Below are 15,160 nucleotides of genomic sequence, written 5' to 3' on the forward strand. Positions count from 1 at the left end.
TCGGCGAAACATGTCGACAATAAAAGGTGCAGTTTACTTAAGTCTTGTTGTCAACGTAGCTGTATTTAAAGGAATATAAGTGCAAAAAGGTAAAATACGAATCACTATTGATCATGAAACATGTTTCTGTAACTGCAAATCAAAAACCCAGAAAACAAAGGAAAATAATCAACCATTAGTGCATCATCGTCACGATCTAAAGATGTGATATATATTCTGTCTCCTTTTTTCATTCTGTGCAATGAATGTAATGTTCCAGTAGAGCATGCACTTCTCATATCGTTAAATACAAAACAGGCTCTTTGAGGGGCGTCATTGCGTGCGTTTTTTGTATAAAAAAATATGTAAAGTCCAGAGTTTGGTGCAGTAAAAACTCCCGAATCTTGATCATATCCGTCACCAGTATTCTCCCAAACTGTATCAAACAATAGTACGTTATTGGGCTCAACAAAATAATCATCGGACCGAAATGTTGTAAATGCCACACTACCTGCAAATCAAATTTAAGTACATTAAACTGCAATACAACAGAAACAAGAACTCTTGGAAAGTGTTCGATGTAAAATGTTATCCCTGTAAAGCTTCTGGCGTCGAGGAGATAATTGTAATTTCTTTATGTTTCAAAGTTCTTGAACGGTCTCGTTTCAAAAACATACTTGTCTTTTGAATATACGGCATTGAACGTTCCTTTCGATAAATTCATATGGCGTTTTGTCGCAGAAAAATGTATAAAGATTTGTTTTCAATTTGTAAATATAGTTTACATGTATTCGCAAATTATCTCATTCACAAGCATCTTACCGTACCTGTATTGTTTGTTTTACACACACAATTTGACATGTGAAACCTTGTCCTTTATAGTGTGTAGTTCCGTTGTAATAAAATTACCTAATTGCATTTTAAGCCTCTACCGTATAAGTTTGGCTAATTGCTCCTTCCCATACACGTTTTTGAGTATATTCGGAGTCGTAATTGATTGCAAACATTCTTAGACAACCCGATTGTATCAGTTAATGACTTTTTACCAGTCGAACAACCTGCAGGGAAGCGAAAGGATAGGGCCTTGATCAACCTTTCGTTTTGTAAATATATATATTTTAACGAGTAAAGCACCATGAATGAGTTTTAACACAATAAGACCCGATAGATTTATAATGCATATCAATAAAACTTTTGTATTCCTAATCCAGCTTTGAAGAGTTGTTTCAATGTCACTCATACCACATCTGCTTTTATCTATGTATAAAGGTTATATAAAAATAGCAATTATGTGTCAAACTTAACTACAATAAAAATACTAGAATTAATTTACATTATTTTCATTGAAGCTTTAAGTGGCGAAGATCGTCTACATTTGAAAATTAATTGTTGCACAATTTCGTTTGGTAGCTTCGAAATTGTCTCAAAATGAACAGAATGTATTCACTTAATTAAAAGGAAACAATACTTCATTTTATGTATTAAAAGAATAAACAATGACTGAAAACAGATCCTTTAACATTTGCTTGATTTCCTAAAAAGAAATTGTATCAAATATCTCAAGTCGAGTTACCATGTCAGTGTGAACAGTGCATGATCGGTGCATACAAATCAACTGTTTCTACATGTTCTCATATCTAATAATGAAGGTGTAAGCAGTAATTTCTATAAATAAGACATATTAAAAATATTTTGAATATAACTTTCTTTACAATTGAATGAGAAGACCTAGGTCTATGTCCTGCAGGTACCATACATAGTTGCATTTGTTATCCTCGCTTGTTATTATTCAGATTTTGTTATGTTTGAAGGAAAATGAAAATAAAGGTGTCTCGATATTGTTTTCGTCATCGGACGAACACTTAAGTCGTAGACAAGACTTCCAGAACTTACACAGAATGTTGGTAAATTTAAAAACCATCCTTAATTCTTAACTTGATAACAAAATTCTGTTCCTTAGCTACAGGAACCATTATCAAACATACCTCACACATGAACAGTAAGACATCACTTGAATTTATATGCTATCTATAAAAAAAAAAAGATGTGGTATGATTGCCAATGAGACAACTATCCACAAAAGACCAAAATGACACAAACATTAACAGCTATAGGTCACCGTACGGCCTTCAACAATGAGCAAAGCCCATACCGCATAGTCAGCTATAAAAGGCCCCGATAAGACAATGTAAAACAATCTAAACGAGAAAACTAACGGCCTTATTTATGTAAAAAAAAAATGAACGAAAAACAAATATGTAACACATAAACAAACGACAACAACTGAATTACAGGCTCCTGACTTGGGACAGGCACATACGTAAATAATGTAGCGGAATTTAACATGTAAGCGGGATCCCAACCCTCGACAGCGGTATAACATTACAACATAAGAACGAACTATAAAAATGACATTAACATACAATCGGTTGCTCAACATGCATATGGAGTTGGTGACTGAATTCAAACGAAAAAGAGAACCTACAAAACAGGATGACGGATTTTGTTGTCCGTTCGTTCCGCTCAAAAATAATTATATAATTGGCATACAATGATTTACTAAGACTATAATTGTGTTTTGACTTATTATAAGTAAGATATGGTCTAGGCGTAGGAACAGGGGAAAATGCGAGGCCATACAGTGAACAGAATATACCTGACATACATTTGAAAGCAGGAGTGATATATAACATTTTTTTGGGAAGGACTGTCGGGGTACAAGGACTAGTATGTATTTATCATATATGTCCTTATATTGTCCTTATTAAACAAAGTGAAATCTTAATTTTCATTGATCTTACGTTTTTAATGATATCCCAACATGGTTTTAATATTTGATAACATCATATATTTCCAACGACTTGGTTTGTAAATAGAAATAAAACAATATGGATAAGATGGGTATTGTAAGAAAAACCAGGTGTATCTTGATTTCGAGATACTAATATTTATAATGTCTCATGGAAGAATATTGTTCAATACATTTCCTTAATTTCAAATCAATTTAAAAGAATTGAAAACACCATAATGTCTCATTGGCACACATACCACATCTTCTTATATATATTAACAATCTAGAACCAGCCTAAAAGGAATATAATGTTAAAGTAAACTGTCCGACGTGGCCTTATGTGGCGTTCATTATTTACCTCTTGTATTTGATAACACTTCCTGTTTAAGAAGTTTCTCCTCCATGTGTAGAAGTTTTCTTTCGGTTTCGTATACATAAAAAGACATCATGATTCCAATTATAGAAAATAGAAGTACATGTATCCCGACAGCATTTTCCATCGTGCAATAATGTACTTGAAATGATCTTTGACATTGCGTTCTCTATCTTTTCTTTCAGATAAGATTATGTGAACACAAAAGTCCTAAGAACGAGACTAGCCTACATATAACTGTAAATAAAGGGGGATATCATAGATTAGAGGAACAAATTCGAGGAAAAAATTCGAAAAGATAAAAAAAAGTCGTTTGGTTGTCAAATGGCAAACGAATGTTAATTACAAAAATAAAAATGTTTAGCTGATCAACTATTACCAAGGAGTTCGCTACTGCAAAAGAATTTTCAAGATATATGAGAGATTTTAAAATTGATATAAAAATAGAAACTTACAGGTAAAGTGGTCTATCAAAATTTTGAAGGAGATCATGGTAGATTATATTTGCAGAGCGGTAAGAACAAATGTATTTTATTAGGGGAGATAATTGTGAATAAAAGCTTGAGGCATTCTCTGGAATAATGAAACAAACGCGATGAAAACATCTTGTAAAGCTCTCAAGATGAGTATCAAGACGGCCAAATTCGAAATGGGCTTTCTTTAAATGAACAATGGTATAAAATCACACTTAAATGAAAAACGGAGCAAATACAATATCAGCAGAATGAAAACGAAAGTTGTCCGGCACCGCAGAGACCTTTTGTATTCTACACAATTTGAAGCCATAAGGATTTTTTTTATGTCACAAGATATGAACAGATAGGTACATGTATCAGAAATTCTTTAAATGCAAGAAATTCTGTCGGTTACATCCAAGTAACTTTGTACCTTGTGTTTGTTAATTTAAATGCTAGTTTGCACTTGCCGAACTAATTTCTCAATCACTTTCATTAAGGTATTTTGTTATTTTAAATTTTAAGAGCTAGTATGCTAGAAACTGCTAGTAGTCCATTCTTAATTGATGTATCATTGTCATTTTGCTTAGTTTCTTTCGTGACCTATTCAGACATCGGACGAGGACTTCTTTTAAACAGATTATAAATCCATAATTTAGAAAGCAGTGTCAAAATGCGATCTCTTTACAACTAAAACATGTTGGCTATGGTACAAACACAAGTTAAATACTTCAAGAAAACAAAATCAAAAGTAGTAACAAGGAACTGCTCCAAGATGTTGTATAAAACCTTATCATAGAATTTAAATGGAATTCAAGTTGTCAGTATTTGTGAGAGGTGTTGTGAGATGTGAGGGGTAAATCAGTAATATAGGTATCAATGATATGGAAGCGCATATGGTACACCTCTTGTTAAGTTATTTTGTTGCTAATAAGTCGGAATTATGAGTTATGTTGTGTGTTATAAGCTGGAATCTAATTATCATGTGGAGTCAACTTGTCGGAATGATGAGGAAACAATTTTATAGCAATGTCGACTTGTTAATATAAATGTAATGGTATAGTAATACGAAGTCAACATGATGAATTCAACTTGTTAATTGATCAAGTCGACAACTTGTTTATTTGAAGATGAGGTACCACGTGACTTATACTGAAAAACATAGGTCTATTTCTTAATCGATTTCCATATTTCGTTTGTTTAATATGCTTCGGTTGTATGAGTTATTTTGTATGAAAAGGGGGAACGGCAGTCAAATATCAGAAAAATATACTGAAAAAATAACAATATTTCGGACATTAGGGGGATATATACCCCCACCATTTAGTCAGGCCGTTTTTTTTCCTTTACATCTCAAATGCAATCAGTATAATGATAAATTCGTGATCGAAGGATTCAACGGAACATTTTGTTGTATGAGATTAATGCTGTCAGTGAATAATTGTAATGTTTCTGAAACATACAAGATTTAGAAAATAGTTTTTTTTTCTGTTGATGCTTTATTTTGATCTATTAAATTAAAGCATCTACAAAAAAAAACCATTTTTTTAAATCTTGTATGATTTAAAACATTAACTCATATTATAACTCATTAAGATTTTCACAACAGTTCAAAAAGTAAAATCACAAGAATACTGAACTAAGAGGAAAATCAATTGGGAAAGTCCATAGTGAGATTGAAAAATCAAAATACAAAACTATGGAAGCGCATATGGTACACCCCTTGTAAAGTTATTTTGTTGCTAATAAGTCGGAATTATTAGTTAAGTTGTGTGTTATAAGCTGGAATCTTATCATCAAGTTGAAGTCCAGTTGTCGGAATGATGTAGAAAAATTGTTTTACAATGTCGACTTGCTGATATAAATATAATGGCATAGTAATAAGAAGTCGACACGTTGAATTCAACTTATTAATTGATTAAGTCGGCAACTTGCTTATTTGATATTAAATCATCATATTGAAGTCAACTTGTCGGAATGATAAAGAAAAAGTTTTTGATTACGATGTCGACTTGTTAATATAAATGTAAATGACATAAAATAAGAAGTCGACTTGTTTATTAATTAAGTCAACTTGCTTATTTGATGTTAACTTTATTCGTTCTCACGGTCAGATTCCCACGGTCCGTATTTTACTTCCTGTGCTGACACATTAAAGATGGAGATCGACAGCAACAACATCAGCGGGAGCAGTGGAAACGAGTCATAAGTAAGTTTATATTTGTTTTCTTTGGAGACTTAGCGTTATATTTTAATATGAAGCAATACTGAACACAAAATGAAAAAGATCATAGGGAGAAAAAACGTTATTGTTTGAATGAAAGGGCATTGAAAAGTTACAGTTTAACGTGACCTGTGATAAGATCTAGAGTAAGACGTCTGCTATTATTAAAGATATATTCTACTTAAAGGGTTTCACCCCTCTCCCCACCATCCCATCACAAGTACACTACCCGCTCTGTACGACTGTCAATGAAAAATGGAAAAAAACTGAATGGTCCCTCTCTTTCGCCTTTCAGAGTCCTTTGTAGATCAATCTCCATGACTCATTTAATTCATAACAGCTAAGCAAAAAAAAATTAGTAATCTAAACAAATAATTTGATTCACAACTAGCAGGGTGGATCTTGTCATTTATAAGGGTTGGGTATGGGGATCCTAGCCCACGATAAAGGGGAGTTCCAACTATATGTCCCCATTCAATTGCATTGATCTTCCAAATAAATGTAAAAGAGGGTTCCAACCCCGGACCCCCTGCTTTCGCCACTAATGCCAGATAGAAAAGCATGATGCGAAACGAAATATGTGTTCACTTTATTTTGATATTGACCGATTAGAAGATTTTGCTATTCATTAAACATTTCAATTGAAAGAATATCGTCTATTTCAGCTGCTTGGTCACCTGCCCGTCTAATAAATGGTCAAAGACTATGGAAGCAAGCAATATTTTAAAGGTAATGTTGAAAGTAAAACAAAGAAATATGTTGCTGACATCGAACATCAAATCAACACACTTTGGCTTAAAAACAAACAAAATTTGTCAAAACTTTCTTGTATGGTTTTTATAATGTTTTTCTTCATTTAGACTAATCAGCTCCATCTTCGTGGAAAGTATGAAAAAGGTTTAATACTGTATTATGATTTATTTTGTAAAAACTGCACCTTAAACGGCCAAAAATTACAAAAAATAAAGGATTACCAAAATAGGAAAAATGAGCACACATTTACACGGCTCTAGCGAAAAATATAGTGAACCATGATATAAAGTTTTCTTCATATTTTGTCTAGCATGCGCAGTAAAAGCGAGACATGTAGGTACGGTTTTACAGGCGACGGTGAATATATGGCGTTAACATTGCAACCAAGTTTGCTGCTGATGTCTTTATCTCGTGAAGCATAACGAGTAAGGTTCTTATATTTAGGATGCAGATTTCCTACATATTGTTCTTGCCAGTCAGTCATGCGCCATTTATCTTTGACCTATTTTAAATGCTTGAATGACCCTGAAGAAATTTAATAGTCAATTTTGCAACCGAGTTTACTGCTTAAGTCCATATCTCAAAAAATAGAAGTCTAAGGTTGATAATATTTGGCATTAACGTCTCCAACTACAAGGGGATGATAGTCTGAAGTGTAATTTTAGCTTTGACTTAGGTTGATGATATTAGACAAGGAGGTTCCCCACTACCAGGGGATGTCATTTTGATACCTGTAATTTGATCTTGGCCTTGTTTTTATGGTTGATTGACTTTGACAATATGCGACCAAATTTTATAAATTAGTCAATGATTGATAAAGAACTAGATATCATGTTTAAGGAGGCATGATGTTACAACAAATTTAGCAAAAATTGAAACATCTTTTTTTCATAACAAATTTTATTCATTAGGTACACTATTCGTTGTTTCTTTAAGATATGGTACAAAAATCAACCAAACAAAATAAATTCGTTTAGGCATCAGATGACTTTAAAATGTTTATTCGATTGCAATATGCTGGAAGAAGATATGTCCTCTTGTTTGAAAATGAAAACATGTTCAAATGTAAAAATATCATATGCTTATACCTGATACCTATAACGGGTAAATTTAAAAATGAAATATGTTATAAATATCGCCATGAAGATTTATTTTGGATTGTCAAAACTTACTGTGTATTTTTCCATTTCGTATTCCATTAAATGTGAAGGCGCAGCGCATTTCCTAGTAGTTTTATAGTAAGCTGATGACGTCACAGTGAACACCCTATTTAGATATCAAGCCAATCGGATTTTTCATTTTATCATTACATCATACGTGTAATTTCTATCTTTATGTTTCAGTTACTCTGTTGTCTCCTTTGTGTTGCTGATCATGACGTTACAGGAATACCTTACCCAGGCGATGATGCTTCTGTGCCTGAACTAGTCCAATACTATCATCAATTATGCTACACGTCCCTTCAAATATGTGGATTTCTTTTGTTTGTTCACGGAACATTCATGAGTTGTTCCATGTTAAAAAGACTTAAGAGAAGATTAAATATCAGACGGCGTAACAACCAGTCGCCATTACCTACAGTTGTAAGGACAATCCTGGCTTTACACCGTAATGGCCTGTCTAATGCATATGTTGGATACAGGTATATGTGGAGGACTCTGGACATAGGCTTTGGACTTTGCGTCACACAATCAAGAGCAAGGCTTTGCTTAAGAACAATAGACCAACAGGGTGTACTCAACAGATCGCGTCGAGTTCTTCGAAGGAGAGTGTACTACAATAGAGGACCAAACTATCTGATTCATGTCGATGGTTACGATAAATTAAAACCCTACGGCATAGCTATACATGGGGCAATCGATGGATACTCTCGTAAACTTTTATGGTTGATAGCAAGTCCCTCCAACAATAACCCCAGATATGTCGGTTACTGGTATCTTAATTGGATCAAACAAAGAAAGATGCTTCCAAGGGTTGTTCGACAGAAAACGTCATAATGAGGGATTTACAAAGATCGTTGCGACATAATCAAAACGATGAAATGTCGGGACAAAATTCTTTTCTCGTCGGCAGATCTGTTGCAAATCAAAGAATAGAAAGGCTTTGGGGTACACTAAAAACGAGTTTCACCCAGTTTTGGAGAAACCGTTTCTAGGATTTCCAAGACACTGGACTTCTTAATGTATCGTGTCCAGTACATAAAGAATGTGTTCGATTTTGTTTCCTCTCCGTTATCCAACATCAATTGGACATGTTTGCTGAGAACTGGAACTCACATAGAATAAGAAGACAACGTGCTGAAGTTGTAACACCAAGTGGTATTCCAAATATGTTATACTATCAGCCAGAGATCTTTGGTGGAAGAGACTGTTCATTTCCTTTACCATGTAACTTACAAACAATTGACAATCTCATAGAGGAATATACAGAGAACTTTCCAGAGCATGGCTGTAGCAATGAATTTATTAACATTGTCGAGTTGCTTACTGGAAACAGACGAGATCAGTTTCCCATCATCACATCATACGATGACGCAGAGCTATTGTTTCGGACATTGATTGCTGCCTTACCGAATTGAACATTTGCTATACATTTTTTATACAATAATGATTTTTCAAACATATTTTTAGAAATTAATTATATATATAATATAAGTAGGTTTGATATTTGGTTTTACCATACAAGAATTAAATCAAACAAAATTACTATGAGTTACTATATACTGTTTCTTGGTCCAGATTTTTTGTTGTTGATTATGGTAAATATAAAAGAAAATACTCTCTACGCCTAGTGCAGCATGATACGATCACATTTATCAAGGGAACAAACAGTAGGGCAAGTGTTGACACAAAGCTCATGCCTGATTTGTAACGCCTGGTCTCGGCAAAAAAGTTTGCCAATGGGATATGATATTCCTATGTTGATCGCATTCGTTTGAATGGTTTTGTTTCTACTTTTTTGTACTCAAGGATCTAGTTTAATGACACACTTTTTGTGCCAATACTTTAGGATATGAAACAAAAGACTTTTAAGAGGCTGTATCGCTCACATCAACCGTGGCTACATAAGCCAGCCCAATTTAGACCCCGATATAATAGGTATGTTCCCCGTTATTGCCCATCAAGGATGGATATAGCACTGCTTGAAAAGTGTTCATACAAAAACAAATGTTATCAAGTTTGGTCTCAGTAGTTTTGTTTAAGATCTTTGATCCCCCTGGCCCTCAGCTCAGGGTCCAATGTTAAACTATGTTGTTAGTAATTCCTGCAATCTTGGGTTATAGTCTTGAACCTACCAGACATAGTTTGCCTGTGCATTTTAAAAGATCATTGTGACCAAGTTTCATTGTAATTTGCACGGTACTTTTAGAAAATATCTTTCAATAAATTTCGCCATATGGTATAATCTCAACTACGTTCGTCACTGGCAATCAAGTTGGATTGTACCCTGTCCTGCCGAACACAATTTTGCTAGAAGGCCATCCAATGATAAGTTTTGCTTCAATTTGCTTAGTAGTTTCTAAGTAGAAGATCTTTCTATGCATTTCCAAATAAGATGCACTTACACTACGTTTTCCGCGGGCGGCCATCTACGATTGGAGACATACCTGACAGATATATTTATTGTAAGGATTTACTAGTAGTTTGTTTGCAATTAGTTCTATAAATTCTGTGTAAAAATGTGCTCCGTAGAGCGTAGCAAGTAACGACCGTATAAAGGGTACATTCGGGTAAGTGTTGACACAAAGTAAATGTAGACATATTAAATTGCTAGACTCCATCCAATTTAATCGCCCCGAAAGGGCCAATCACATCTCTATACCCGATTTGGGCCTCTTGTTTGTTGGAAACGATAAACAAAAAACTTAAAAAATTAAGTAAAACACAATGTATGAAATCTACAAAATAAAAATATAAATCTATAAAGTATACACATGTCGAACAACATTTTTCGTTTCATCAAGTTGAAGCATTTTCAGTCTAGATCCTTTTTAGTACTCTTCTCAGTTTTCAAAACCGCCAACAAATTACATAATCCATTAAAATACCTTCATATGATTTCTGTTCCAAACATCTTCATCAAAATCGGACAAAAAAAAATGATTTCCAATTTGTTCTTGGTTCACCCCTTTTGGCCTTGTGTTTCTCAAAAACGGTAATTTCAACATCAAATATTTAAAACTATCTCCTACAGGGTCCAATGTGAAATCGTTGTTCCCCTCGGAGGCCTTGGATCAAACCAAAACCGGCCGGAAACAATTTGCAAAGGGAACTAGGTTTTGTTCCAATTGGTTGTTTTGAGCAACTGTTTAACTATGTTCCCGCTATGCCATCTTCGCTAGCCAAGGGTTACGATCCACTCCCGCTCTCTTCACGAGAAGAGAGCGGGAGTGGATCGTAACCCTTGGCTAGCGAAGATGCCGCTATGCCAGATCGTTTAAAAAGAATCAATACAAGAACCAATGTAAACAAGTTTGGTTCCTATAATTGTTAATGTTTGTGTCATTTTGGTCTTTTGTGGATAGTTGTCTCATTGGCAATCATACCACATCTTCTTTTTTATAAGTAAGTTCAGAGAAGATATTTGAATGCATTTCTTACAAGTGTGGCAGTTAGGATTATTATGTCATCATTATTTCCCTTGTTTAAAACTATAAATTTCATATTTCTTTATTTGATAATTTAGATGAAGCTTATTCGCTATATATTTGTTAAAAAGCATAGCTTTTGCTATTTGAATTCATTGGTAAAGGATATCTATTTATATTGTAAAGTTTAATATTTGCACCGTCGCAAAACCTTTGAGAAACTTATATATTTTAAAGAACTCGTTAACCGGATTTTAGGGACAAAAATGTCGGTTATTGATTGGGGATGTACGGCGACAGGGCGGGCGGAAATCAAATGTTGTCCGTGCATTAACTCATGAACTGTTCAACCAAAGCTTTTAAAATACTGATAACTAAATGGGGGTCAAGTTCAATAATGGCGAATTTGACTTTTACCGTTCAGGAGTTATGGTTCTTCAATGATGGAAAAATGGAGTTTCCAGTCGTGTCCGTGCATTAACTCATGAACAGTTCAACCAAAGCTTTTAAAATTTTAATATGTTGTTACTGACAACTAAATGAAGGTCAAGTTCAATAATGGCGATTTTGACTTTTACTGTTCAGGAGTTATGGTTCTTGAAAGATACAATATTGAAGTTTCCAGTCGTGTCCATGCATTTACACATGAACTGTTCTACCAAATCTTCCCAAATTTTAATATGTTATTATTGATGACAAAATGAAGGTCAAGTTCAATAATGACTTTTACCGTTTAGGAGTTATGGTTCTTGAAAGAATGTGAAATGGCATTTCCATTCAAGTGGTTGCATTTACTCATGAACCATTCCATCTAAGCTTTTCAAATTTTAATATGTTGATACTGATGACAAAGTGAAGGTCAAATTTGATACTGACAATTTTCACTTTCACCGTCCATCAGTTATGGTTCTTCTGATAGGCAGGACAAAAATAAATGATAATAAATCCGGTTTGCTGTCGTTGTGACAGCCAGCCTCTTGTTTTAGATTATAATCTTGAATTCTCTAAGGATTGATATTCAGTCCAACCAAGGAAAGCCAAGCTCTCAAAACAGAATTTAGGTTAGTGCATTTGCTACATGCCTCCATAGTACATTAGTGCATTTGCTACATGCCTCCATAGTACATTAGTGCATTTGCTACATGCTTTCTAAGTACGAGTTTGAAGATATTGAATGCTCCATTTCTGATTACCTTTGGCATGTGATAATAAAAGTTGTACTTTGTTAATTAAATTATATATTGTTTTCAGTTTTTGGTTTTCATTCACTTAGATATATTTTAGCGCATCACATTTGGCATCAGTCATTTCTATTACATCAGTTTACAAACTAGAACTAGTATCTCAATTGTTTGTAAAACAATTGAAAGGTCTTTCCTGTTAAAGTGATGTTTTCGTAATGTACTTTGTACGACCTTTCGTTTGATATACGACAAGCATACCTTCTAAAACTTTTCGCTTATAACACTTAATGGTCTCATCCGCCTAATTTTTTTTAGATCGGAAGTATGATATATGTAACATAGAGTATATGAGCTTTCATTTGATATGCGACAACTCCATGTTCTAGAAAGTTTGATTTTTGCACTTAATAACCCTATTCAACTTATTTTTGGAGGTTGGGAATTTGATATTTCATATGTTCATATCATGACCTTTCATTTGATATACAACACTGAACCCTATCTTAAAAGAAAATGTATTGTTTGCACTCAATAACCCCATTGGCCAAGTAATTTCAGAGGAAAAGATTCTTCAATGTTAAGGTCCTGTTATGTTTTGATATGTTACATGTATGTTGTCAACAATTTTTGTTTAGAAACGAACTTACTGGACTAACATTTTAAAGCAAGTGATCCAAGGACCATTGTGACTAAGTTTCAGAAAAGATCTTTGAAGTATTTTTTCTTATTAAAGGTCCATTGTTAAACTAAGTTCCATGATATATGATATGTACTGGAACGGACCTTGACCTGTCGAACACAATTTTCAAAGGGTACCATTTAAGAGCCGGTGAGACCAAGTATAGTTCTAATTGACCATTTAGTTCCAGAGGGAAACAATTGTGAAAGTTTTACCATAGGTTTAAATGTTAAACTCTGTTAACAGCTGTTGGTCATCTTGGAAAATATCTTTGAATGTTTCCTATAGTGTCGAATGTTTTAATGTTTCCCTCTTGCGGTAATCTTGGATGGTACCATAAACTGCTGACATAATTTAATCAAAGCACTGTAAGCGCTGTAGGCAGTTAACCAAAAACCAAGCCAAACATAATTATAAAAACTGTGGCAATGTTGCTTCAATTTTTTTAAAGATTTTTTTAAAATGAACAAACATTAGACAGTCATATATTGTACATTTATGTTCATTTAATGAATTAATCATTAAGGCAAATAATCAATATTTTGTCAAAGTTTTAAAAGCATCGCATATATCAAGTATATTTTTTTCATGGTAATGCGTCTGCAGTGGTACAAGTTTGCAATGATTGTAGTTCTTCTAGTTGATAGTTAACGTTGGTATAAGTTGACTGTTAGTAGTTCAAGTTGCCTTCAGTAAGAGCTTGTAAAAGTAGGAATGGACTTGCTTCCCTGGAAAGAAAACTGAGTGTGTGTTCAACAGTACAAAAGTTATGAGACACAAATTAGACAAATGTTTACTACTACAAGGATCAAAGGTGAGGTCTGACTAACCTCTCCATAGTAAATGTTAATGTCCCCCACCTTCACCCCAAGTTTATGATGTCTGAGTTTGGAATAAAATGGCAGGTAATTATAAAAACAGTTGGTCAAACATTCTTGGGCTTGAAAGATATGTTTTCTTAATAATGAGCCATATGAAAATGCAAATTTTTATAGGACCAGTAATAATTCAAATTATAATTAAGGGAAATTCTTTAAACCTACTAATTATTTTCCATCAATAAAATTTTACAATTATAAAAAAAAACATTGTTACATAATGCTGTTATGAAGTCTTCCAAACAAAACTTCAATAATTATTCATTCCTATGGTCACCGAAAATTGGGCAAGATCTAGTACACGTTGGTTAGGTCTATCAAAGTGACAGAGATATAGGACGATATGGTGTGACTGCTAATGAGACAACGCTCCATCCAAATAACAATTTCAAAAAAGTAAATCAGTATAGGTCAATGTACGGCCTTCAACACGGATCCTTGGCTCACACCAAACAACAAGCTATAAAGGGCCCCAAAATTACTAGTGTTAAACCATTCAAACGGGAAAACCAACGGTCTAACCTATAAAAAAAAACGAGAAACGAGAAACACGTATAAATTACATAAACAAACGGCAACTACTGTGCATCAGATTCCTGACTTAGGACAGGTGCAAACATTTGCAGCGGGAATAAACGTTTTAATGGATCCAAACCTTCTCCCTTTTTCAGAAACAATAGCATAACATCACAACATAGAAAGACATGCATATGTGACGCCTATGAGATTGACATTGCATGTCATTCAATCTTTTTGAAATGACAAACAGGAATGAATATGATTTAGTTTAGGAGTTGGTTTTTCAATCTTTTACAAGTTCTCAAAACACACACAAGAGGGGATGGGGTGACCCTAGGGACTGCCCTTATATTTCATTTAATGTTTTTGTATCTTGTCCCATACATGCATATATATGGTTTGGGGTGGGGATCTCAATCGTTATCAAGTTTTCAAACAGGAGGGGTGGGATGATCCTAGTATATTTCATTTGATTTGTTATGTTGTCCAATACATGGATATATATGGTTGAGGAAGCATTATTTGAAACATCAGTGACTAGCAGACTTATAATCCAGAGGAAATAAAGTGGAAAATTTTGGATATAAATTTCTGTTTCTAAGTTATCAAACAGGAGTTTGTAGGGTGACCCTAAGGACTCTCCCTATATTTCATTTGATTAGTTCTCAATCATGAATATATATGGTTTAATTTAAAGGTGGGGATCTCGACTGTTTCGATTCGGGGGATAATAAACA

At 33.9% G+C, this 15,160-nt stretch overlaps 1 long non-coding RNA gene across 1 annotated transcript; it reads left to right on the plus strand.

Annotated features, from left to right (window-relative positions):
* Nucleotides 1-5,544: 5,544 nt before the first annotated feature.
* LOC134686121 (uncharacterized) lies at nucleotides 5,545-8,186 on the plus strand. Its single transcript, XR_010101546.1, has 3 exons — nucleotides 5,545-5,807; nucleotides 6,488-6,551; nucleotides 7,919-8,186. It is a non-coding gene; the product is annotated as an uncharacterized LOC134686121 (long non-coding RNA).
* Nucleotides 8,187-15,160: the final 6,974 nt, after the last annotated feature.

The sequence above is a fragment of the Mytilus trossulus genome, chromosome 10 (genome assembly GCF_036588685.1).
Source record: "Mytilus trossulus isolate FHL-02 chromosome 10, PNRI_Mtr1.1.1.hap1, whole genome shotgun sequence".
Taxonomy (NCBI): domain Eukaryota; kingdom Metazoa; phylum Mollusca; class Bivalvia; order Mytilida; family Mytilidae; genus Mytilus; species Mytilus trossulus.